General features: G+C 49.7%; 1 protein-coding gene across 3 annotated transcripts in view; it reads right to left on the bottom strand.

The window, feature by feature from the left end:
* EFCC1 (EF-hand and coiled-coil domain containing 1) overlaps positions 1 to 24818 on the bottom strand; it is a 72371-nt gene that overhangs the window by 41028 nt on the left and 6525 nt on the right. The window lies entirely within an intron of this gene.

Here is a 24818-nt window from a genome sequence, read left to right as displayed (position 1 = left end):
TCCACATTTCCCAAAGCCAAATATCAGGCAGAAGATGGATGGGTCCCTCCCAGTATGTTCTTTATATTGAGAACCATAAGATATATATTGGAGAACCTTAGGGATAATGTATTCTCTGTTCATTTCTCATACAGAAATAGGTACAAACCAGAAGCAGAGTCAGTTTCTGAGCTGTAGTGCTTCATTGGTAGTCACTACAGAATCACAGAGTGTTAGGGGCTGGAAGGGACCTTGAAAGCTCATCCAGTCCAAGCCCCCTGCCAGAGCAGGGTCACCCAGAGCAGATCACACAGGAATGCATCCTGGTGGGGGTTGAGTATCTCCAGAGAGGGAGACTCCACAGCCCCCCTGGGCAGCCTGTGCCAGGGCTCTGTCACCCTCATAGGGAAATAATTCTTCCTCCTGTTTCCATGGAACTTCCTCTGCCTCAGCTTCCACCACTGCCTCTTGTGCTGGCATTGGGCATCCCCCAGCAGAGCCTGGCTCCAGCCTCTGGGCACTCACCCTGCACATCTTTAGCAACAGCAATGAGGTCACCTCTCAGGCTCCTCCTCTCCAAGCTACAGAGCCCTCAGCTCCCTCAGGCTCTCCTTGTGAGGAAGATCTTCCACTGCCTACAGCATCTTTGTGGCTGTGCTGGACTCTCTCAAGCAGTTCCCTGAGGTCCTTCTTGTACTGAGGGGCCCAGAACTGGACACAAGATTCCAGATGCAGTCTCACCAGGGTCATCAGCAACATTATGTATAGAGAGAGATATGGAAGTCCAAACCCCTCACAATCCAAAAGCATCTCAAACACCTCCCCCTTTTTTAACCACACCACCTGGCTGGCAATGTTGCTGCTTGGAGTTTGAAGCCTGTGCTAGCCATGGACCAGAATTTCATGGAATCATTTCAGCACAGCACATTCCACTCCAATTTAAAGTTGTCCTCAGAGTGAGTGCAAAAGGGCTTTTGGAGACCTGAAAGGGTCCCACTGAAATCAGAGTAGAGACAGACTGAAGGAGTTGGGGCTGTTCAGTCTGGAGAAGAGAAGGCTCCCAGGTGACCTCATTGTGGCCTTCCAGTATCTGAAGGGAGCCTACAGGAAGGCTGGGGAGGGACTTCTCAGGATCTCAGGGAGTGATAGGACTAGGGGGAATGGAATGAAGCTAGAGGTGGGGAGATTCAGGCTGGATGTGAGGAGGAAGTTCTTCCCCATGAGAGTGGTGAAGCCCTGGAATGGGTTGTCCAGGGAGGTGGTCGAGGCCCTGTCCCTGGAGGTGTTTAAGCCCAGGCTGGATGAGGCTCTGGGCAGCCTGATCTAGTGTGGGGTGTCCCTGCCCATGGCAGGGGGGTTGGAACTAGCTGATCCTTGTGGTCCCTTCCAACCCTGAATGAAACTATGAAACTATGAAACAGGACTGATGTGCTGCAGTCTTTCTGGTCCCACTATGAACCTGAGTTAAAACCACTGAAGGGCCTGGGTTTTGTCCACCCATCTCACACAGACTCTAAAGATGCTCTTTTATCTGAGATGAAGGACTGCAAAAAACAAACCCAAAGCAGCAGTGAATGGAGAGTGGTCTTGGCTTTGTTTTCTGCAGGTGCTTCAAACAACTACATGGGGGATGGGGGGGGGAATCGATACAGTCTGTGAAAGGCCAACCCTGTAGTGCCATTAACCCTGAAATGCACTGACTGAGCCTCCTTCTCCCTCCAAACCATCAGGAATGCTCCTGCAAATAATCTTGATTGTACTTACAGCTTGAAGGGGCTCCCAACACCCTTTCATTGCTCTGATAAGCCTCTCTGTGAGGTTTTTTTGCAACTGTAATGATCAGGCTGGCAGCAACAGCTAAAGGTAGGAGTTCACAGGCAGGGTTTGGTTGCAGATTCCGTGAAACAGGGCATGGGTACATCAAACAGCATACATCTGGAGGGTGATTTAAAAGAGATGCTGGCAGTAAACTGAGCCAGCTGTGCATTTCAGTCCTCCAAGGATTAATGACAGCATCCCATGAGCATGCAGAAGCCTGGTTTGCATCAGCAAAGGCTCGTTGGACTGCATTCATTGTGGCCAGAACTGGGATATTTAGGATAAATACTGCTTATTTTCAGCACCCACCCCACCTCCTATTAGGGACAGAAGTGACCTCAGTTTCAGATGTAAGGGTTACTACTAATGCTTGATTGAGGAGTGACAGGCTCCAGCTTTGATGAAAGCTCTAAGCTGGTAAAAAAACCCAAACAGCCAGTGTATAAATTTCATTTTCATTTTAAAATGCCAGGGTTCATTCCCAGGTCTCTAGTTAAAACTCACACCCATCATTAGGCACAGAAAATAAAGGTCTGCAGATCTGTTTCAGATGACTGGAACACCACATCCTGGGAATCTGCTTAAAGGAGCCTTCAGGGGTCTGTACCAGTGATGGCAAAGTGTATAGAATCCCAGAATCAATAAAGCTGGAAAGGACCTCAGAGATCATCAAGGCCAACCTCTCACCCAACACCTCATGACTAACTAAACCATGGCTCCAAGTGCTACATCCAGTCCCCTCTTGAACACCTCCAGGGATGGTGACTCCACCACCTCCCTGGGCAGCACATCCCAAGGGACAATCTCTCTTGCTGGGAAGAATTTTCTCCTCACCTCCAGCCTAAATTTCCCCTGGCACAGCTTGAGACTGTGTCCTCTTGTTCTGGTGCTGATTGCCTGGGAGAAGAGACCAACCCCCACCTGGCTACAACCACCTTCAGGGCATTGGAGAGAGCAAGGTCTCCCCTGAGCCTCTTCTTCTCCAGGCTAAGCAACCCCAGCTCCCTCAGCCTCTCCTCACAGGGCTGTGCTCCAGACCCCTCCCCAGCTTTGTTGCCCTTCTCTGGACACCTTCCAGCAGCTCAACATCTTTCCTAACCTGAGGAGCCCAGAACTGGACACAGGACTCCAGGTGTGGCCTAAGCAGTGCTGAGCACAGGGCACAATGACTTCCCTGCTCCTGCTGGCCACACTCTTCCTGATGCAGGCCAGGATGCCACTGGCCACAAGAGGTATCTTGTGCTGAAATTTCTGGCAGCTCATTTAAAAACTGTTAGGCACCAGAACCAAGAGAATTTGGTTCCATAGCAGCAGAGGAGACACACCATAGCTTGTGTACCAGTTCCCACTATCCCTTAAGATCATTGTTTACTTCAGTCCTTAGAAAGGCCATGCAGGATCAAAGGTTACTTCAGAGGATCATTACTGTTTAGTCAAGGGCTTAGCAAAATCCTGATCCACGGCAGAGCTTCAATGCCTGCCTTTATTGCCAGAGAGTTTCCTGCTGGCAGCCTTTTAATCAGGAGCAGGCAATTTGATTCTGTGGAACTGTTTCAGTTTGCTGTATTTGCCACCCTAGACCATGCAAGATTCTAGGAAACAGATGCAGTTCAGCATTGAGAGCCTGCAGCTCTTCAGCTGAATGTGTATTGTAATTGTCCTGTGGCAAATGATCCCTAGGTCATAGGTGGCTGACAGCTGGGCTGTTAGAACAAGAGCTGCTTGTTGAATGTGTCTGCTCTGGGCACAGACGTGCTGCTGGTTGTGACTAACCCATGTTTATAGGTTCACTACATCTTACCTTCCCAGTATGTATCTGGTAACCCAGCAGAGCCATCCCCATCACATGAGAAACGCTGGGGCCTGCTGCTTCTGCAGTGTGTGCTTTCAAACCAGGGAAAGAAGTTCAACAAGGACAAGTGGTAGAGTCCTGCACTTGGGGAGGCACAACCCCCTGCACCACTACAGGTGAGGGCTGACCTGCTGGAAAGGAGTTCCACAGAGAAGGGCCTGGGAGTGTTGGTTTCTCCAGGCTGCTGCTGTGGGACGCAGTGTCAAATGCTTTAGTAAAGTCTGTGCACCTTTACCACACATACATGTATCCAGGACTAAAACACTCAGGATGCAGCCTGCATTTTCTATCTGTGGTTCTAGCAAGTGCACAGTAACCCCTCTAATAGGAGGTTTCTGAAATGAAAATCCTTCATGTCAGAGTTCAAAACCTACATCAGTCCTTGGCCACACTTGGCAGACAAAGAAGAGCTCTCAAGGCAGAGTTACTTCCTCTTCTTCCCATTTAAAACAGGAGGACGTGGAACTGCTGGAGCAGGTCCAGGGAAGGTTGCAAACATGATCAGAGGGCTGGAGAACCTCTCCTGTGGGGTCAGGCTGAGAGAGTTGGGAGAAGAGGAGGCTCTGGGGAGACCTTAGAGCCACCTTCCAATACCTGAAGTGGGCTCCAGGAGAGCTGGGGAGGGACTTTATACAAGGGCTGGGAGTGGCAGGAGAAGGGACAATGGCTTTAAGATGGAAGAGGGGAGACTGAGACTGGAGATTAGGAAGAAATTTTTTACAGTGATGGTGGTGAGACACTGGAACAAGTTGCCCAGGGAGGCTGTGGATGCTCCCTCCCTGGAGGTGTTCTAGGCTTGAGAGCCTTAAGCAAGCTGGTTTAAGTGGAAGGTGTCCCTGCCCACGGCAGGAGCATTGCAAGTAAATGGTCTTTAAGGTCCCTTCCAACCCAAACCAGCCTATGATTTCATGATTCCATGATTACTCTGCTGACAGCCACTGTTACAATGATTAAACTAAGCCTCAACAGTGCAGTTTGAGTGGCTCTAGTACACTTATTAATAAAAACCTACAGCAGTTCTATTTAAGCCCAAACTCTCTGTGTTCCTAAGCCATGCTGTGGTCTCAGTCTGGGCTAACTGCCTCACTCAGCAATCACAGTATCACAGTATAACTAAGGGTGGAAGAAACCTCAAAGATCATCGAGTCCAACCTCTCACCACAGACCCCATGACTAGGCCATGGCAGCAAGTGCCACATCCAATGCCCTCTTGAACACCTCCAGGGATGGTGACTCCACCACCTCCCTGGGCAGCACATCCCAACGGCGAACAACCCTGTCAGTGAAGAACTTTCTCCTCACCTCGAGTCTAAACCTCCCCTGGCACAACTTGAGGCTGTGTCCCCTTGTTCTGGTGCTGGTTGCCTGGGAGAATATTAAGGGAAGAATGCAAATGGCCTGAATGTGTGCCACAGAGGAAAGAATTTGCTTCACATAATCTACTTAAGCTTTGTGTTTGCCAGGACAGCCCTCCCACTCTGCCTCTCTTCCAACTGGACAGGCAGGCTATTCTTATGCCCATGCAGGGCTTTTACAGGAAAAGAGAACAGAATAGAGTAGAGTAGAGCAGAGCAGAGTAGAGTAGAGTAGAGTAGAGTAGAGTAGAGTAGAGTAGAGTAGAGTAGAGTAGAGTAGAGTAGAGTAGAATAGAATAGAATAGAATAGAATAGAACCAGGTTGGAAGAGACCTCCAAGATCATCAAGTCCAACCTATCATCCAACATCACCTTATCAACTAAACCATACAACCAAACACCCTATCAACTCTCCTCCTGAACACCTCCAGAGATGGTGACTCCACCACCTCCCTGGGCAGCACATCCAAACAGCCAATCACTCTGTGTAGAACTTCTTCCTAACCTCCAGCCTAAACCTCCCCTGGCACAGCTTGAGACTGTGTCCTCTAGTTCTGGTGCTGCTTGCCTGGGAGAAGAGACCAATCCCCACCTGGCTACAGCCTCCCTTCAGGGAGTTGTAGACAGCATTACAGGCCTGTAGTTTGCAGGTTCCTCCATCCAGCCCTTCTTGTGGATGGGAATCACACTGGGCAGCTTCCAGTCACCTGGGACCTCTCTGGTGAGCCAGGACTGGTGGTAAATGATGCTACATCATCCTTTCTGACCCATGACAGGCTGCTCCTGGTTTTAATGAGTGTTTTTTAAATAGAAAATGAGTATTTTTAAAATGGAAAAGCTGTGGAATCACAGAATGGCTTGGGTTGGAAGGGGCCTTAGAGACCATCCAGTTCCAACCCCCTGTCAATGGAAAGGGACAACCTGGCCCTCTAGGGAGGGCAGCATCCACAACCTCCCTGGGCAACCTGTGCCAGCATCTTCCCACTCTCACTGTCAAGAATTTCTTCCTAATCTCCAGTCTCAATCTCCCTTCTTCCAGCTCAAACCCATTGCCCTTCATCCCAGCACTACAAGCCCTTCTCAAAAGTCCCTCCACAGCTTTCTTTTAGCCTCTTCAGGTACTGAAAGGCTGCTCTAAGGTCTTCCCTGAGCTTTCTCCTCTCCAGGCTAAACAGCCCCCGCCCTCCCAGCCTCTCCCCACAGGAGAGGTTCTCCCACCCTCTGATCACCTTTGTGGCTTCTTCTGGACCTGCTCCAGCAGCTCCATGCCCCTCTTATGCTGGGGGCACCAGAACTGGAGGCAGTGCTGCAGCTGGGGTCTGAGCAGAGCAGAGGGGCAGAATCCCCTCCCTGTGCTGCTGCTCTCGCTGCTCTGGATGCAGCTCAGCACTCAGCTGCCTGCTGGGCTGCCAGGGACCAGTGCTGGCTCCTGGGGAGTTTTTCATCACCTGACAACCCCTCAAGAGTTCTCTCAAGCCACTCCTTGCCCAGCCTGGATTTGTGCTTGGGACTGCCCTGATCCAGGTGTGTAATACACATCACTAAGTAGATTAGCAGTGCATGCAGGATGCACTTGTTTAATCGGGGGGGGGGTGGGGGGGGGTGGTGGTTACAAAAGCCCATTAAACTTCAGGATACACAACCTAAGCCACACAAACTCACCTCTGACCTGGCACTTTGGTATTATTTTTTGGCTCAGACCATGCTTTTATGGTTTCACCTGCAAAGTGAATGGAAAAAGCCCCAGCAGTTTGGTAAGAAAGAAGAATTCATTTGCAGGGGCCCAGGAGGATTCTTGCTGTCAAAAAAAAACCCATCACTTTATTTTAAGCTTGGTGACAACACAAACCAAGCATTCACAAGCTTTAGTTTGCTTAACTTCACCCAAAACAATAAGCACCTGAAAGTCACCCTGGGGCTCTGCATGCTGGAGTGATGGATAATTCATCAGGCTGCTTTTAACAACAATGCAGTAGGTGGTTTTCCTTTCCCCTCCCAACCCTCATTCATCTGGCTTATTGTGAGCTGCTAGAGCCTTCTCTCCCCAACACAGAATTCAAATTAGTCACTCCTGTTGCCAGCATTCAAACTTTATTTTGAAGCAACACTCCTGACCCTTCCTAAAGCCTGCCTGCTGATAGCTTAGATCTTGATTACACTGCTCATCCTGCTCATCCCATCCCTTTCGACTGGAGATGAACATCCACACTAACAGTTTGCTTCACACACACATAGAATCATAATCAGCCAGGTTGGGAAAGACCTCAGAGATCATCAAGTGCAACCTATTACCTAATACCTAACACCTCCTGACAACTAAACCATGGCTCCAAGTGCCACATCTAATCCTTTTTTGGAACACCTCCAGGGATGGTGACTCCACCACCTCCATGGGCAGCACATCCCAGTGGCCAATTACTCTTTCTGGGAAGAACTTTCTCCTCACCTCCAGCCTGAACTTCTCCAGCTCCAGGTCCTGCTTGTGCTGGGGACAACAGAACAGAAGGCAGTGCTGCAGTGCTACAGGCTGGGGTCAGAGTGGCTGGAGAGCAGCCAGGCAGAGAGGGACCTGGGGGTGCTGGTTGATGGTAGGCTGAACATGAGCCTGCAGTGTGCCCAGGCAGCCAAGAGGGCCAATGGCATCCTGGCCTGCATCAGGAAGAGTGTGGCCAGCAGGAGCAGGGAGGCCATTCTGCCCCTGTACACTGCACTGGTTAGGCCACACCTCGAGTACTGTGTCCAGTTCTGGGCCCCTCAGTTTAGGAAGGAGGTTGACTTGCTGGAACGAGTCCAGAGAAGAGCAACAAAGTTGGTGAGGGGTTTGGAACACAGCCCTATGAGGAGAGGCTGAGGGAGCTGGGGTTGCTTAGCCTGGAGAAGAGGAGACTCAGGGGTGACCTTATCACTCTCTACAACTACCTGAAGGGAGGTTGTAGACAGGCTGATGATGGTCTCTTCTCCCAGGCACCCAGTACCAGAACAAGAGGACACAGTCTCAGGCTGCGCCAGGGGAGGTTCAGGTTGGATGTTAGGAAGAAGTTCTATACAGAGAGAGTGATTGTGCTATGGAATGGGCTGCCCGGGGAGGTGGTGGAGTCGCCGTCATTGGAGGTGTTCAGGAGGAGACTTGATGGGGTGCTTGGTGCCATGGGTTAGCTGTTTGGGTGGGTTGGATTGGTTGATGGGTTGGACACAATGATCTTGAAGGTCTCTTCCAACCTGGTTTGGTTTATTCTAATAAAGGTTTTATTCTAATAAAGGTGGGGTCTCAGCAGAGCAGAGGGGCAGAACACCCTCCCTGTCCTGCTGCTCTCCCTGCTCTGGGTGCAGTACTGCAGGTGGGGTCTCAGCACAGCAGAGTAGAGAGGGAGAATCACCTCCCTCATCCTGCCTAGAGCAACCTTATGGTTAATGTGTGGCACTTTGCTCTGCAGTGGAATAATCCCAAACCTAGCAGCAGGGAATACAGAATACAGAATTAACCAGGCTGGAAAAGACCTTTGAGATCATAGAGTCCAACCTATCACCCAACACCATCTGATCAGCCAAACCACAGCAATAAGCCACTCATCCAGGCTCTTCTTAAACACCTCCAGGGATGCTGACTCCACCACCTCCCTGGGCAGCACATCCCAAGGGCCAATCTCTCTTGCTGGGAAGAACTTTCTCCTCACCTCCAGCCTAAACTTCCCCTGGCACAGCTGTGTCCTCTAGTTCTGGTGCTGGTTGCCTGGGAGAAGAGACCAACCCCCACCTGGCAGGACCCTTCCAGTCTGTTGTTTCAGCTGCAAAAGGAAGGGCTCTGTCTTCCCACCCTGGCTCTTTGAGCACCAGCCTGTGCCACAATGAAATCAAGGCAACCAACAGCTGAGTGCTGTCCGCTGCCTTCGCAGGGGCCCCTCTTTTACTGCTCCCCACAGCCTCCCTGCTTTGTTGTGTCCAGACTGTGCAGCTCCATCATTCATTCTGACTGTTTGATTTAAGCTTCCATTCCCTGGGTCAGACAAAAAAAAGGCAGAATAAAAAAGGGCTGCTGGCAAGGGTGGAAGGATGAAAGGAGGTGACACTTTGACAGCTCCTTTTTCACAGTAATGAGCAGAACTGCTCCTGTTCCCCCTGCCCTTTTCTTTCTGTAGAGAGCCACATGAAGGGAAGGGATCCTGGGTCCAGCTCTGCCTGCCAGGGCCCAAACAGATAAACTGGGGGGGTGGTGCTGAGGATGGCTTGTGTGGGCTCTGCCATGGCTCTGTTTACAGAGGTTATTTTCTGTTTGTTTCCTCTGTATAATGGCAGGTGTGAATGCAGAGTAGCAGGATGAAAGCTTCACTCTGAGAACATGAGGCAGCAAAGCTTCAATTACTTCCTGGTGCCTTCTGTGCTGTGTGTTAGGCTCGCTCACAAAACTCAGCTCCATTAATTCAGCTTCTCCAGGGGAGCCTGCCACAGAAAAGCTCACTGGGCTTGGAAGAGGAAGAAATAATTGCTACCTTTCCAGCATTAACAATCTTCTGTTCCAAACCCCCCATCATTTAATAGAGAGGCAATTTAGGTCATAAGGAGCCTGTATCCTAACTAGAAGAACAGATGTCAGACAGTGCTGGTGGAAGAAGCAGAGCCTTAGCTGGTAAGGCTGGAGAAGTGCAAGTGAAGTAGAAATGACTTTTAGGACTCTGCAACAACTGCCAAACCTTGGGGATTGTTAGTTTCTCTGATTGATCTCAAGTACAGATCTAAACCCTTCGAAACTCTCAGGAGTTTAGGTCTTTAATCAGAGTCATTTGGTGCAAATTCAGAGCTTAGATCATTCACATACTGCACATTAGAACAGAGTAGAATAGAATAGAGTAGAGTAGAATAGAAATAGAAATAGAAATAGAAATAGAAATAGAAATAGAAATAGAAATAGAAATAGAAATAGAAATAGAAATAGAAATAGAAATAGAAATAGAAATAGAAATAGACTAGACTGGACTAGAATAGAATAGAAATAGAATAGAAATAGAAATAGGAATAGAAATAGAAGAACAGAATAGAATAGAATAGAATAGAATAGAATAGAATAGAATAGAATAGAATAGAATAGAATAGAATAGAATTAACCACATCATCAAGTCCAACCTATCACCCAACACCATCTAATCAACTAAACCATGACACCAAATGCCTCATCCAGGCTCTTCCTAAACACCTCCAGGAATGGAGACTCCACCACCTCCCTGGGCAGCACATCCCAAGGGCCAATCTCTCTTACTGGGAAGAACTTTCTCCTCACCTCCAGCCTAAACCTCCCCTGGCACAGCTTCAGACTGTGTCCTCTTGTTCTGGTGCTGGTTGCCTGGGAGAAGAGACCAACTCCCACCTGGCTACAACCTCCCTTCAGGGAGATGGAGAGAGCAAGAAGGTCTCCCCTGAGCCTCCTCTTCTCCAGGCTAAGCAACCTCAGCTCCCTCAGCCTCTCCTCACAGGGCTGTGCTCCAGACCTCTCCCCAGCTTTGTTGCCCTTCTCTGGACACCTTCCAGCATCTCAACATCTTTCCTAACCTGAGGGGCCCAGAACTGGACACAGGACTCAAAGTGTGGCCTAACCACTACTTATCTCCACTGCTTTAAATTTACTTCCTTTTAGAAGTTTCCTATTCTAAAATGCATTTGAAGCATCACTGGGAGACTGCAAACAAGGATGGATGAACAACCAAAACTCCAAACCATTTGGAAACTGCCAGTAAGGATGAACAAAAAAAATCCCAAACCAAAGAGGGCAAAGCAGGAGCAGAGGCAAGACTGACAGCACAGCACCAGACCCAGTGTACAGTTCTGCTGTACAGAGATTAATCATCACTCCTCTGAAAGGTACCAACCCCCTGCCTCACCACCCTCCTGGGAAAGAATTTTTTCTCCTAATGCCTGATCTAAATCCATCTTTTCCCAGTTTGAAGCAGTCACCCTTTGTCCTCTCACTCCATGCCTCTGTAAAAAGCTCCTCCTGTATCCCCCTCCAAATCCTGGAAGGCTGCACTAGAGTCTCCCTGGAGCCTTCTCTCCTCCAGTACTTTGGAATTCGATGTAGCTACACTGATTTAATGCATTCAGATAGGAAAACCCAAAACACTCCAGGAGGAAAACATCCACAGAAGAGAGCAAACTTTGTCTGCTTTTGCTTTTACTTTTGGCTAAGTGAAATCTTGCCTGATGTATCCTGGATGAGCAGCCAGTTTAAGGTGTCTCCAAACTGTGTTTCTGGAGGATGAACTCTTCAGGCTGTGTACTTAGCCTGTGTCTAAATTAAATCAGAGCAGTGACTGCAAGTGATCCATCTGCTTACCTCAGCCATGCAGATCTGTCAGGCCACCAAATTAACCCACTGTGAAGAGCCTCCTTGATCTCTCTTCATAGACTCATAGAATTGTTTAGGTTGGAAAAGCTCTTTTGAGATCATTTAGTCTAACTGTTAACCCAGCACTGCCAGGTCACCACTAAACCATGTCCCTCAGCACCACATCTACACATCTTTGAAACCCTTTCAGGGATGGGGACTCCACCACTGCCCTGGGCAGCCTGGGCCAAGGCTTGAAAACCCCTTTAGGGTAGAAACTGTTTCTCATGTCCAACCTAATCCTCCCCTGGTGCAGCTTGAGTCCATTTCCTGTGACTTGTTCACAGGGTCACAGGACCACAGGATGTTAGGGCTTGGAAGGGACCTCTGGAGATATTCAAGTCCACTCACCCTGCCAGAGCAGGACCATAGAATCTAGCACAGCTAACACAGGAATGCATCCAGATAGGTCTTGAAAGTCTCCAGAGAAGAAGACTCCACAACCTCTCTGGGCAGCCTGCTCCAGGGCTCTGGGACCCTCACAGTCAAGAAGTTCCTCCTTATGCTGAGGTGGAACCTCCTGTGTTGTAATTTATATCCCTTACTCCTTGTCCTGTCCCAGGGTGCAACTGAGCAGAGCCTGTCTCCTCCCTCCTGATCCTCAGCCCTCAGCTATTGATAGACATTGATCAAATCCCTCTCAGTCTTCTCCTCTCCAGACTGAACAGCCCCAGGGCTCTCAGCCTCTCCTCCCCAGGCAGTGCTGCAGTCCCTTCAGCATTCTTGTAGCCCTTTGCTGGACGCTCTCCAGCAGACTCCTGTCCCTCTTGAACTGGGGAGCCCAGAACTGGATGCAGTACTCCTGGTGGGGCCTCACCAGGGCAGAGTAGAGGGGCAGGAGAACCTCCCTTGGTCTGCTGCTTCTTTTAGTGCACCCCAGGATCCCATTAGCCTGGGCCACATGGGCACATTGTTACTTGGCAGAAGACACCAACCCTCACAGTAGAGAGCACCTCTGAGGTCTGTGCTTTCAAAGTCTGTACCTGTGATGAGCAGGGTAAAGTCTCTGAGATTAATTCCACAGAGCTGGAGGCTGTGCTGTGCAGCTCAGCAGCAGCCTCAGAAGGTTGGGCATTGATGCTACCCTTGGCTCTACTGGGGGCTCACTGGCAGTCAAGGCACTGATGCCCTACAAAATCCAGGTGCACCCCAAGCTGTGCATATAATGTTGGGAAATGCCACCCTTGGATGTTTGCTGACACAGAACAGAGTAGCATGACCTATTTTTCTGCACCTTTCATAAGCTCTGGCTTGGCTTGGCTTTCCTTGGGTAATTTTCTGCTAGGCAGAGTGCTACACAGACCTACCAGCTCCAGGAGTGTGGAAACAGTCCCAGCTCAGCTTCCACCCAACAACCTTCTGCTTTGAAATGGGCTGAGCTCACCATGTGCAGTTCCAGACTCTTTATGTTATGTGAACTAATGCCAAGGGCATGGGACAGGGTCAAGTAGAGAGAATAAAAGCAGAGCAGATGTGCTGTGAATGGCAGAGTTTTCAGCATTATGATTAATGTGACATCCTGAACCTTCCCTGAAACCTTCTGCTGTGAAAAGAGGCTCTTCACAGAACAAAGCACAGGGCTCCATTTTGTTCTGTGGATTCACTGAAAGGTTTGGAGGTCTTTCCACAGTAATCTGATTCCTACCACTTGGCTCCTCTTCTCTTGCACTGCACGGTGGGTGATGCGGTGCCAATTAGCACTCCAGGCTCAGGCACCCTTCAGAGAACATTTTCTTTCCACAAACAAGGAGGGACTGCAACACACACAGTCAATCACAGCCTCTACAGCTCATTTTTCAAGTGGTTTTAAGAAGGTTGCTGTGAAGGCTGAAGGCACTTGTTATACAGAAGCACATGTCTCAAGATGCCTCATCCCCAAAGCTTAGAGTTGACACAGTCCAATTTTACCTTTTCCCTCCATAAATTCCATTCCTTTCTGAGCTGGCATGGGCAAAAAGAACACAGTCAGCAGCCTGAGCCACAGCTCTGAGCTTCAATCCACCCTTTACAGTCTCTAATCCACTCTGCTGAGACCCCACCAGGAGCCCTCCATCCAGTTCTGGACCCCCTATTACAAGAAGGATCTGGAGGTGCTGGAAGGTGTCCAGAGAAGGGCCACAAGGATGAGCAGAGGGCTGGAGCTGCTCTGCTGTGAGGACAGACTGAGGGAGTTGGGGTTGTGCAGTCTGGAGAAGAGAAGGCTCCCATGAGACCTTCTTGTGGCCTTCCAGTATCTGAAGGGGGCTCCAAGAAAGCTGGGGAGGGACTTTTGAGGGTGTCAGGGAGTGATAGGACTGGGGGGATGGAGCAAAACTAGAAATGGGTAGGTTCAGATTGGATGATGGGAAGAAGTTGTTCCCCATGAGGGTGGTGAGAGACTGGCACAGGTTGCCCAGGGAGGTGCTGGAAGCCTCCTGCCTGGAGGTTTTTGCAGCCAGGCTGGATGTGGCTGTGAGCAACCTGCTGTAGTGTGAGGTGTCCCTGCCCATGGCAGGGGGGTTGGAACTGGCTGATCCCTGTGGTCTCTTCCAGCCCTGACAGTTCTGTGATCCTCTGATTCTGTGATTCTTACTCAGGCTCTGAAGCTGAGCTGCAACTTTGTGATCCTTTAAGGACACAGAGCTCTATTCATTTGATCTGAATTTGTCAAATTCAAAGCTATACCAATGGATTCATCCTCCTTTTAGTCTTTTTCCCCCACATGATCTCTGTAAATAACTACTACAGTCAACCTCTTGATGCATCTCAGCTTTCAGGTTGCTTGCCTTGAGCACACAGATAGGTTCTACATCTGCAACAGTGGAAATATTTCTTCTCTATAACAGCCTGCAGCAAATACTCTAATCATCTGATCCTCCTGCCCTTCTTTTTCCCCTTTTTGAGCCCTAAAAACCTCAGTTTGTGTTTGAGTTTCCCATTTGGGATTCTCTCAGAACATGAAGCTTTATGATCAGATGCATTTAACATAATTTTACTTCCAGTGCAGGGCATTCCTTACAAGATTTTAAACTAGTTTGAGGGCAGCATTTCTGGGGGGGTTGTGACTGCAGCTGAGATTCAGATTGCCAGGCAAATATAGGAAAATATATCAAATATCACAAAGAGACCAAACACTGGAGAGGCAAATGTCAGTCTGGAGTGCAACCATTCTGCTAAGCAGGCAGATGAGGTGCTGACAAAGTGCAGAAAAGAAGGGAAGGAGAACTAGGAGGACAGCACAGCAAACATGGCCAGGGCCTCCACAAGAGCATCCTGGTTTGTATCAGCAATAGTGTGGCCAGCAGGACCAGGGCAGTGGCTGTCCTTGTACTCAGCCCTGCTGAGGCCACACCTTGAGTTCTGGCTTCAATTTTAGGCCCCACAAGTCAAAGGAAGAAAGAATAGGTCCAGAGAAGAGCCAAGTATCATAAAGAGGACACACACTGGAGAGGCAAATGTCAGTCTGGAGTGCAACCACTCTGCTAAGCAGGCAGATGAGGTGCTGACAAAGTGCAGAAAAGAAGGGAAGGAGAACAGCACAGCAAACATGGCCAGGGACTCCACAAGAGCTCTGCCTGTGGGGAGAGGACAGGCAAACACAACAACCTGCAGCACATATTTACAGTGCTGCTAAAGAGCTGTCTCCTGGCTCTGAAAACACTGAACTGGGCTCTGCTGGATGGCTGAAGATCAGCCAGCAGTGTGCTCAGGTGGCCAAGAAGGCCAACAGCCTCCTGGCCTGGATCAGCACTGGTGTGATGAGTAGGACTGGGGCACTGATTGTCCCCTTGCCCTCAGCACTGGTGAGACCACACCTTGAGCACTGGGTTCAGTTTGGGATGCCTCACTACAAGGACATTGAGGGGCTGGAGCAGATCCAGAGAAGGATGACAAAGCTGGGGAAGGGTCTGGAGAACAGGGCTGGGGAGGAGCAGCTGAGGGAACTGGGGTTGCTTAGCTTAGGGAAGAGCAGGCTGAGGGAAGACCTTCTGGCTCTTTGCAACTACCTAAAAGGAGGCTGGAGTGAGGTGGGGGTAACAAGTGATAAGAGGAAATGGCCTCAAAGGAGGTTTAGGTTGGATATGAGAAGAAAATTCTTTATTGGAAGGATTCTCAAATACTGGAACAGACTCTCCAGGAAGGTGTTTCAAAGACACAGAGATGTGGTGCTGAGGGCCATGGTTTAACACCAGCCTTGTCACAGTGGGATTGGATGATCTTAAAGGTCATTTCCAACCAAAACAATTGTATCATCCTATGATTCTATGTCCTAATCATTTATTAGCTCACTCCTCAGAGTTTAGGCAGTTTTACAAAGAGATGGAGTATCCACCTCTATGTGAGTATCCCTGGCAGTGTCCAAATAACCTGATGGTATTTAAACTCTTCTGATCTTCATAGAATCATAGAATGGTCTGGTTTGGAAGGGACCTCCAAAGCTCAGCCAGTCCAACCCCCTCTGCAGTCAGCAGGGACATCCTCCACTAGATCAGGTTGCCCAGAGCCTTGTCCAGCCTCACCTTGAATATCTCCAGGCACGGGGCCCCAACCATTTCCCCGGGCAACCTGTTCCAGTGTTCCACCACCCTCATGGTGCAGAGCTTGTTCCTCACATCCAATCTCAGTCTGTTCTGCTCTAGTTTGAAGCCATTGTTCCTTGTCTTGTCACTGTATGCCTTTGCAAACAGTTTCTCTGCAGCCTTCCCCTTCAGGTTCTGGAAGGTCACTGTTCAGTCTCCCCAGAGCCTTCTCTCTCTTCCCCTTCCCTTGCCTGCTCTCTGCTGAGGATAGGGTTCAAGAATGCAGTCTGGTGGTGGGTTACACTCCAGCCAGGTCCCAGTGAAGTCATGGACTGAACTAATTCTACTCCAGAGATGTCTTTCTCTTTCTCTCCACAGAGGAGCTTTTGAAGCCTTGAAGATACTGATGCAACAGCATGGTTGCCTGTGCATCTATTATCAGGCTGGATTCATTCCTCTCCCTGGATGGCTAACTCCAAAAGGAGAAAGCTGCTGAAACACAACCTATCTCTTGCAAGTCAAAGGGCATGTTTGAGTGGGCTGGTCCCTCCAGCACTGCCAGATTTCATTATTCCTTTTTTTTTCTGGTTTCTTAAATGCCAAAAAGCTCTCTGGGGAGCTGTGTTTTGGATTTGAAGCACAACAAACCCAAAATTCCCTTGAACTTTACCAGGGTGACTTCACTCATCTTTGTCGTACCACTGTCAGCTTTGGGCTGCATTCAAGGCCTCCTCCCTTGCAGATCATTAATTCTTCCACAGTCTGAGAGCAGATTGTTTTAGCAGAACAAATTGGTTCAACTGGCTTGAAAACTTGGATTGTCAGCATCTGTCTTTTGTGTCCTGAAGGCAAGTGTAATGAGGAGCTAAGAGTAAATAACTGCTTTGGAAAGGATCTCTGGAGATCATCCACTCCAACCCCCCTGCTAAAGCAGGGCACCCACAGCAGCTTGTCCAGGAGCACAAAGGCCAAGGGGGGTTGGAATCTCTCCAGGGAAGGAGACTCCACAACCTCTCTGGGCAGCCTGGTACCCTCAAGGTTCTCTTTATATTTAGGTGGAACCTCCTGTGTTCCAGTTTGTGCTTGCTGCCCCTTGTCTTCTGACTGGGCACCCCCTGAAAAAAATCCAGCCCCATCCTCTTGGTCCCTACTCTTCAGATACCAGAATCATGGAATGCACTGGTTTGGAAGGGACCTCTAGAGGTCACCTTGCAATGAGCAGGGACATCCCCAACTAGATCGAGTTGCTCAAAGCCCCATCAAGCCTAACCTTGACTGTCTCCAGGGATGAGGCCTCCACCACCTCCCTGAGCAACCTGTTCCAGTGTTCCACCCCCCTCATAGTAAAGAACTTCCTCCTCATGTCCAATCTAAATCTCCCCTGCTCTGGTTTAAAACCACTGCCCTTCTCCTAGTGCTACAAGCCCTTCTAACCAGTCCCTCCCCAGCTTTCTCGTAGGCCCCCTTTAGGTACTGGAAGGCTCCTCCAAGGTCTCCCCAGAGTCTTCTCTTCTTCAGGCTGAACAGCCTCAACCTTCCCAGCCTGACCCCACAGGGCAGGTTCTCCAGCCCTCTGATCATCTTTGAGGCCCTCCTCTGGAGCCACTCCAGCAGGTCCATGTCCTTCCTGTGTTGAGGGCCCCATAGCTGGGCACAGTGCTCTAGGTGAGGTCTCACCAGAGCAGAGTGGCAGAATCAGCCCTCTGGATCTGCTGGCCACGCTGCTTTTGATACAGCCCAGGCTGCCATTGGCCTTCAAGGCTGCAAGTGCATATTGTTGGTTCAGCTTCTCACCCACCAGCAACCCCAAGTCCTTTTCTTCAGGGTTGCTCTCTGTCATATCATCCCCCAGCCTGGATTGGTAATGAGGATTGTCCCAACCCAAGTGCAGGACCTTTGGCCTTGCTGAACCTCATGAAGTTCACTTGGCACACTTCTTCTATTGATAAGCATTGATAAGATGCCCTTTAGACCTCCCCTCTCCTCATTCAGGTGAATGGAGAGCAGAACTGACCTGTGCTAAACCCACCTGAGATATGGTTGGTTGACTGCAGAAGAGACGGCTCCCAGGTGACCTCATTGTGGCCCTCCGGTATCTGAAGGGGGCTACAGGAAGGCTGGGGAGGGACTTCTCAGGATCTCAGGGAGTGATAGGACTAGGGGGAATGGAATGAAGCTGGAGGTGGGGAGATTCAGGCTAGATGTGAGGAGGAGGTTCTTCCCCATGAGAGTGGTGAAGCCCTGGAATGGGTTGTCCAGGGAGGTGGTTGGGGCCCTGTCCCTGGAGGTGTTTAAGCCCAGGCTGGATGAGGCTCTGGCCAGGCTGATCTAGTGTGGGGTGTCCCTGCCCATGGCAGGGGGGTTGGAACTAGCTGATCCTTGTGGTCCCTTCCAACCCTGAATGATACTATGATACTATGACTTGGCTTGATTTTTATCTCTGGAGTGGCTCAGTGGGGTTGTTGAGCACTTCAGACCTCATGTGTGCTGAAGTGCCTGGCTTGAAGCACTTGTCAGCACTGTGGTCCTCTCTCAGGACCTCCAAGAAGGAAAGCTTAGAAGCTCCATTTTTAAGTCACAGGTTACACTCTGAGGTTATGTATTATTGCTGCTCTGGTTTACAAACCTGACCTGATGAAAAGAACATTTCAAAAATACTCCTGGCTCCCCAAAGCACCTAGGAGGGAGATCCAGCCAACTTCCATTCAGTGTAAGATTTATCACCTCATTATGTGCTTCTTACTCCTGTAAGCAAAGGAATGCTGCTCATGAAGTCAAGGGATTCTGACCACAGCAGTGTACAAATGGAGCTCAGCACAGTGAGAACTCTTAGGTGTGAAAAATCACAGAATCACCAAGGTTGGAAGAGACCTCAAAGATCATCGAGTCCAACCTCTCACCACAAACCCCATGACTAAACCATGGCACCAAGTGCCACATCCAATCCCCTATTGAACCCCTCCAGGGATGGTGACTCCACCACCTCCCTGGGCAGCACATTCCAATGGGGAGTGTCCTGGCAAGGATCCTCCTTTGCATAGGAGTGGTTACAAACTGGTCAGGTTTGCCTAAGCAACCAAGTGTGTCATTGTGCAGGCAGCACATGACAGTCCTGCCTCCCCAGTAAGCTTCATAATGAGCTGTAGCACTTTGTGACAGGAGGCTACTGGCTCTGGGCTTACAGATGTGGTTTTCTTGGTAATAAATAATCATTTTCTTTATGTAGCTCTCCTAGACTGGTGTTAGGTGGCTTTTAGGTCAAGACAGATGCACAGATCCCAGTCTTGTCATGCTGGCAACTCCATTTCCAGAATAACCCCAAGCTTGCTGTGTTTGTATCTGCCTGCAGTGGGATCTGAAGGGTCAGGGTCTGTCAGGTGGGCAATATGAAGGTCAATGCAACTGTAAGGTCTCTATACTGAGCATGACAGCAATCCATGGCAGCAATGTCCTACCACCAGCAACCTAGACTCATGAGGCAGGAGGCACCTGGGAAGCCTTTAGAACAGCAAGTGACATACTGCTGACACCTGTGAGAGAAAAGTGCTGCACAGGAGCTCACCCAAGTAATCCAGAGGGCTCAAACTGAAGGCAATTTTGAGCTAGGACTGGTTCTTGCACTGACAGCAAGAAAGAGGTTTAGTTGTGGGAGGCATGCTGGGGTCACAACAACCCCAGGAATGCTCCAGGCTTGGGGCAGAGTGGCTGGAAAGGACCTAGGGGTGCTGGCTGACAGCCAGCTGAAGGTGAGCCAGCAGCATGCTCAGGTGGCCAAGAAGGCCACCAGCATCCTGGCCTGGATCAGCAACGGTGTGGCCAGCAGGACCAGGACAGGGATCATGGCCCTGTAATCAGAAATGGTGAGGCCTCACCTCGCATACTGGGTTCAGCTTGGAGCCCTCAGTCCAAAAAGACAGTGAGGTGATGGAGAGGGTCCAGAAAAGGGCAGCAAAGCTGCTGAAGGGTCTGGAGAGCAGAGCTGGTGAGGAGTGACTGAGGGAAGAGGCATTGTTTAATCTGGAGAAGAGGAGGCTGAGGGGAGACCTCCTTGCTATCTACAGCTCCCTGAAAGGAGGTTGGAGCCAAATTGCACTCAGTCTCTCCTCTCTGGGATCAGGTGATAGAATGAGAGGAAGTGGCCTGAAATTGTGCCAGAGGAGGTTTAGGCTGGAGATTAGGAAAAATGTCTTTACTGCAAGAGTGGTCAGGCTGCTCAGGGAGGTGGTGGAGTCACCATGCTTAGAGATGTTCAAAAACTGTGTGGCCATGACACTTTGGTTCACAGTTTGATGGCCATGGTGGTGCTGGGTTGAAGGTTGGACTCAGTGATCTTGGAGTTCTTTTCTGAATGAAACAATTCTGTGCTTTCCCTGACAGGGAGTCCAATCTCATTAAATGATCAGAAAGGGGTGGGGGATGATTTTCCTCCTTTATTCATATCTATGGCATTAATGTTTGACCTTTGCTGGCATTCAGAAAAGATGGGTTGCACCACCTTAAAAGCCTGGCCCCTAACAGTTGTCCTTGTTCTTGAGGAAAGGCTGCAGAGCCAGGGAGGTGTGATGGAGCCTGTCAGAGCAGCCAGCTGAAGGAGGGAGCTGCATGGCTGCCACTGGAGGGGTCCATCATGCTGCTGACTCAATTTTCAGGCACTAATCCAAGGGAGAGTGGCTGCAGAAACAGTGACTGCTGCCCTTCTGGGGGCTAGCACGATTCGGATGGCACACAGAAGGGCAGGAGGAGGCTGCCTCACAGAAGGGCAGGAGGAGGCTGCCTTTAAAAGGCAGCTGCATGTGTCAGACACTGTGTGAGATGACAAAGCTCAGACTATCTGTTTCTATGGCAGGGTTTGCAGCACAGTGTGACCTCTCTGTCCCCAGGAAGGTGGCTGTGATGGGGGCTGTAAGGGCTGGCTGCAGCAAGCTGAACAAACGGTGCCTCCCTGGAGCTGTGGGAGGAAGCCTGGGACACAATTAAAGCACGTCCCCCCCCTCCCCATGCCCACCCCCGCGGTGAAGGGGAAGGATCCCTGTGTGTGGCATGGCTATTGTGCTCACAGATTTACCCCTCACAGAGCAAATAAAGCAAGCCTGATGAAAAGGAGGATTTAGTGAGAAACCAGGGCAAGTCCCCAGGAGCAAAGGCTGTGTAAGGAAGAGCCCAGCACTGAAATCTCTGGCTGCAGATCCAACGTCAGAATCAGCACACAAGTACAAGCTTCCCTGTGGATCAGTGCACTGGCATTAATTCACATGGATCTGAAGTGAAGGGTTTACCATTATTGTGGGAAACAAGTATTATTAATGTTAAAAGGAACTGAAGGACTCCTGTTGCATTTGAAATCAAACCTGTCCTTCCAGAGAAAGAGATGCTTGACATCTCCTTCAGTGGCAACTTCAAGGATTTACATTGCTCAGGATACTTCTCTTTACCACATATAGCTCTACCTCCCATTGTCCCTTCCTGGCTCCTGAGGAGCCGCTGAGGGAACTGGGGTGGTTCAGCCTGGAGAAAAAGAAGCTGAGGGGAGACCTTCTGGCTCTCTCCAACTCCCTGCACTCCATGTATAAAGGATTCCCCCTCAGTAACACACATAAAAGCTGATGGATCATGAAGTAATTTGGGAGACAGACCATGGGTATGGGAAGCAGTTTTGGTATTTTATGAGCCCTTCCTCTGACCTCTGTAATTACTGTGCTGCTGGCTAACACAGCAGCAGAAACCCTCTGTGAACATCTCCATTATGAAGCCCATTTCCATTCTAAGTGACCTTCCTTTTAATTTCTTACAGTGGGATCAAAAAAAGGGTGTTGGATTTGGTGATTCCTTACAATTCTATTTAAAGAGGAAAAGAATCTGAGGACTTTATGAAGCAATCTCTTTCCAAGCCACCTACAATGTAGCACAGAGCAGCCAGCTTATATTTGGCAAGAACAATGCATGTCAAACCAATCTAATGTCCTTTTCTGACAGGGAAAATGGCTGGATGGACACAAAGCAGGAGATGTGACATTTTTAGTGGACATATAAATCATAGGACTGGTGGACAACAGGTTCTCCACGGGACAGCAATGTGCCCTAGTGGCCAAGAAGGCCAATGGGGTCCTGGGGTGCACCTCGAGTCCTGTGTCCAGTTCTGGGCCCCTCAGGTTAGGAAGGATGTTGAGCTGCTGGAAGGTGTCCAGAGAAGGGCAACAAAGCTGGGGAGGGGTTTGGAGCACAGCCCTGTGAGGAGAGGCTGAGGGAGCTGGGGTTGCTTAGCCTGGAGAAGAGGAGGCTCAGGGGAGACCTTCTTGCTCTCTCCAACTCCCTGAAGGGAGGTTGTAGCCAGGTGGGGGTTGGTCTCTTCTCCCAGGCAGCCAGCACCAGAACAAGAGGACACAGTCTCAAGCTGTGCCAGGGGAGGTTTAGGCTGGAGGTGAGGAAGAAGTTCTTCCCAGCAAGAGATACTGGCCCTTGTGATGTGCTGCTCAGGGAGGTGGTGGAGTCACCATCCCTGGAGGTGTTTTGGAAGAGCCTGGATAAGGCACTTGGTGCCAAGGTTTAGTTAATCAGGTGGTGTTGAGTGACAGGTTGGACTTGATGATGTGGAAGGTCTTTTCCAACCTTATTGATTCTATGATTCTATGACAGTGACCCATAAATGTGCCTGCTCTGTAAGGCCCTGCTGACATTTCTAATTGTCTTTAACTACCTGTTAAAATGAGACTTTTTATCCTCCACCCTGCTTTGGCAAAGCAGCTCTGCAGGACAAGAATTGGTGCTTATAGAATACATAGAATAAACCAGGTTGGAAGAGACCTTCAAGATCATCACATCCAACCCATCAACCAATCCAACCCACCCAAACAACTAACCCATGGCACCAAGCACCCTATCAAGTCTCCTCCTGAACACCTCCAGTGATGGTGACTCCACCACCTCCCTGGGCAGCACATCCCAATGGGCAATCACTCTCTCTGTATAAAACTTCTTCCTAACATCCAACCTAAACCTCCCCTGGCACAGCTTGAGACTGTGTCCTCTTGTTCTGGTGCTGGCTGCCTGGGAGAAGAGACCAACCTCTGCCTGTCTACAACCTCCCTTCAGGTAGTTGTAGAGAGCAAGAATGTCACCCCTGAGTCTCCTCCTCTCCAGGCTAAGCAACCCCAGCTCCCTCAGTCTCTCCTCACAGGGCTGTGTTCCAAACCCCTCACCAACTTCATGCCAGCTTCATGTCAGGGAGAGCTTTATAGACTCCATCACACTAATAGTGTGAAGTCTCTTAGCACCAAGAGCTGTAGTATTCATCCAGATAGCCCTGTAAATGAGAGTCATCTTGGACATGATGTGCCCTCATCACAGTGTTTACAGCACCCTATAGATGTTTAAATAGATGCTTTTATCTTCTGCCACCACAGAGGGATTAACATACACAATGCCTGCAGAAAGACACTGGAGAAAAGGATTATTTTTAGCGTTTCCTCACTTCATGAGCAGCACAATAGCTAGGATGCTGCAAATAACTCACTCTGCCTCCTTCTCATAAGCAAACAGAGGAAGTGTAAGTTTAGGCAGAGACAAGGAGCTCAGAATAGACAATGTATTAAAAGAGTGAGTTTAGTAGGGTTAGGGAAAACACATAAATATTAGCTTTGCTTTGGGGCAGTGAAAAAATACAACCAAGACTTTATTCCTGAGGCTGATCTGAAGCTTGGGCAGAAATGTCGGATGATGTTGTAATTCTTTTTGTTTGAGGCTCCTACTAGATATTGGTTTTGTTTTGAGACTCCCACTCTGGTTTTGTGTGGCTTTAGGAAACTGTTTTAAGTTCACTCTGTTGGAGTCTTACTGACTCTGCCTCAGAGCAAGAAACAAAGCACAGCAGAGTTTAAACCTGCTGGCCACGAGTTGGCCTTGGATGGCTTTCTTATGCCAAGAAGGCCAACAGCATCCTGGTTTGTATCAGCAATAGTGTGGCCAGCAGGACCAGGGCAGTGGCTGTCCTTGTACTCAGCCCTGGTGAGGCCACACCTTGAGTTCTGGCTTCAATTTTAGGCCCCACAAGTCAAAGAAAGAAAGAACAGGTCCAGGGAAGAGCCAAGTATCATAAAGAGGACACACACTGGAGAGGCAAATATCAGTCTGGAGTGCAACCACTCTGCTAAGCAGGCAGATGAGGTGCTGACAAAGTGCAGAAAAGAAGGGAAGGAGAACAGCACAGCAAACATGGCCAGGGACTCCACAAGAGCTCTGCCTGTGGGGAGAGGACAGGCAAACACAACAACCTGCAGCACATATTTACAGTGCTGCTAAAGAACTGTCTCCTGGCTCTGGAAACACTGAACTGGGCTCTGCTGGATGGCTGAAGATCAGCCAGCAGTGTGCTCAGGTGGCCAAGAAGGCCAACAGCCTCCTGGCCTGGATCAGCACTGGTGTGATGAGTAGGACTGGGGCACTGATTGTCCCCTTGCCCTCAGCACTGGTGAGACCACACCTTGAGCACTGGGTTCAGTTTGGGATGCCTCACTACAAGGACATGGAGGGGCTGGAGCAGATCCAGAGAAGGATGACAAAGCTGGGGAAGGGTCTGGAGAACAGGACTGGGGAGGAGCAGCTGAGGGACCTGGGGTTGCTTAGCCTAGAGAAGAGCAGGCTGAGGGAACACCTCATTGCTCTCTACAGCTCCCTGAAGGGAAGGTGGAGTGAGTGGAGGCTGGCTTCTTCATAGAAGTCACAAGTGATAGGACAAGAGAAAATGGCCTCAAGATGCACCAGGGGAGGTTTATGTTGGATATCAGGAATGATTTCTTCCCCAAACAGGTTATCCAGCCCTGGAACAGGCTGCCCAGGGCAATGGTGGAGGGGTTTCAAAACCATGTAGATGCAGTGCTGAGGGACATGGCTTAGTGGTGATCTGGCAGTGCTGGGTTAATGGCTAGACTTGATGATCTTAAAGCTCT

Source organism: Melanerpes formicivorus, unplaced genomic scaffold, assembly GCF_026170545.1.
Source record: "Melanerpes formicivorus ecotype bairdi unplaced genomic scaffold, bMelFor1.0.p_v2 SCAF_66, whole genome shotgun sequence".
NCBI classification, from domain to species: domain Eukaryota; kingdom Metazoa; phylum Chordata; class Aves; order Piciformes; family Picidae; genus Melanerpes; species Melanerpes formicivorus.
The sequence above is the reverse complement of the archived record's forward strand: the minus strand, read 5'-3'. Positions and strand labels throughout refer to the sequence as shown.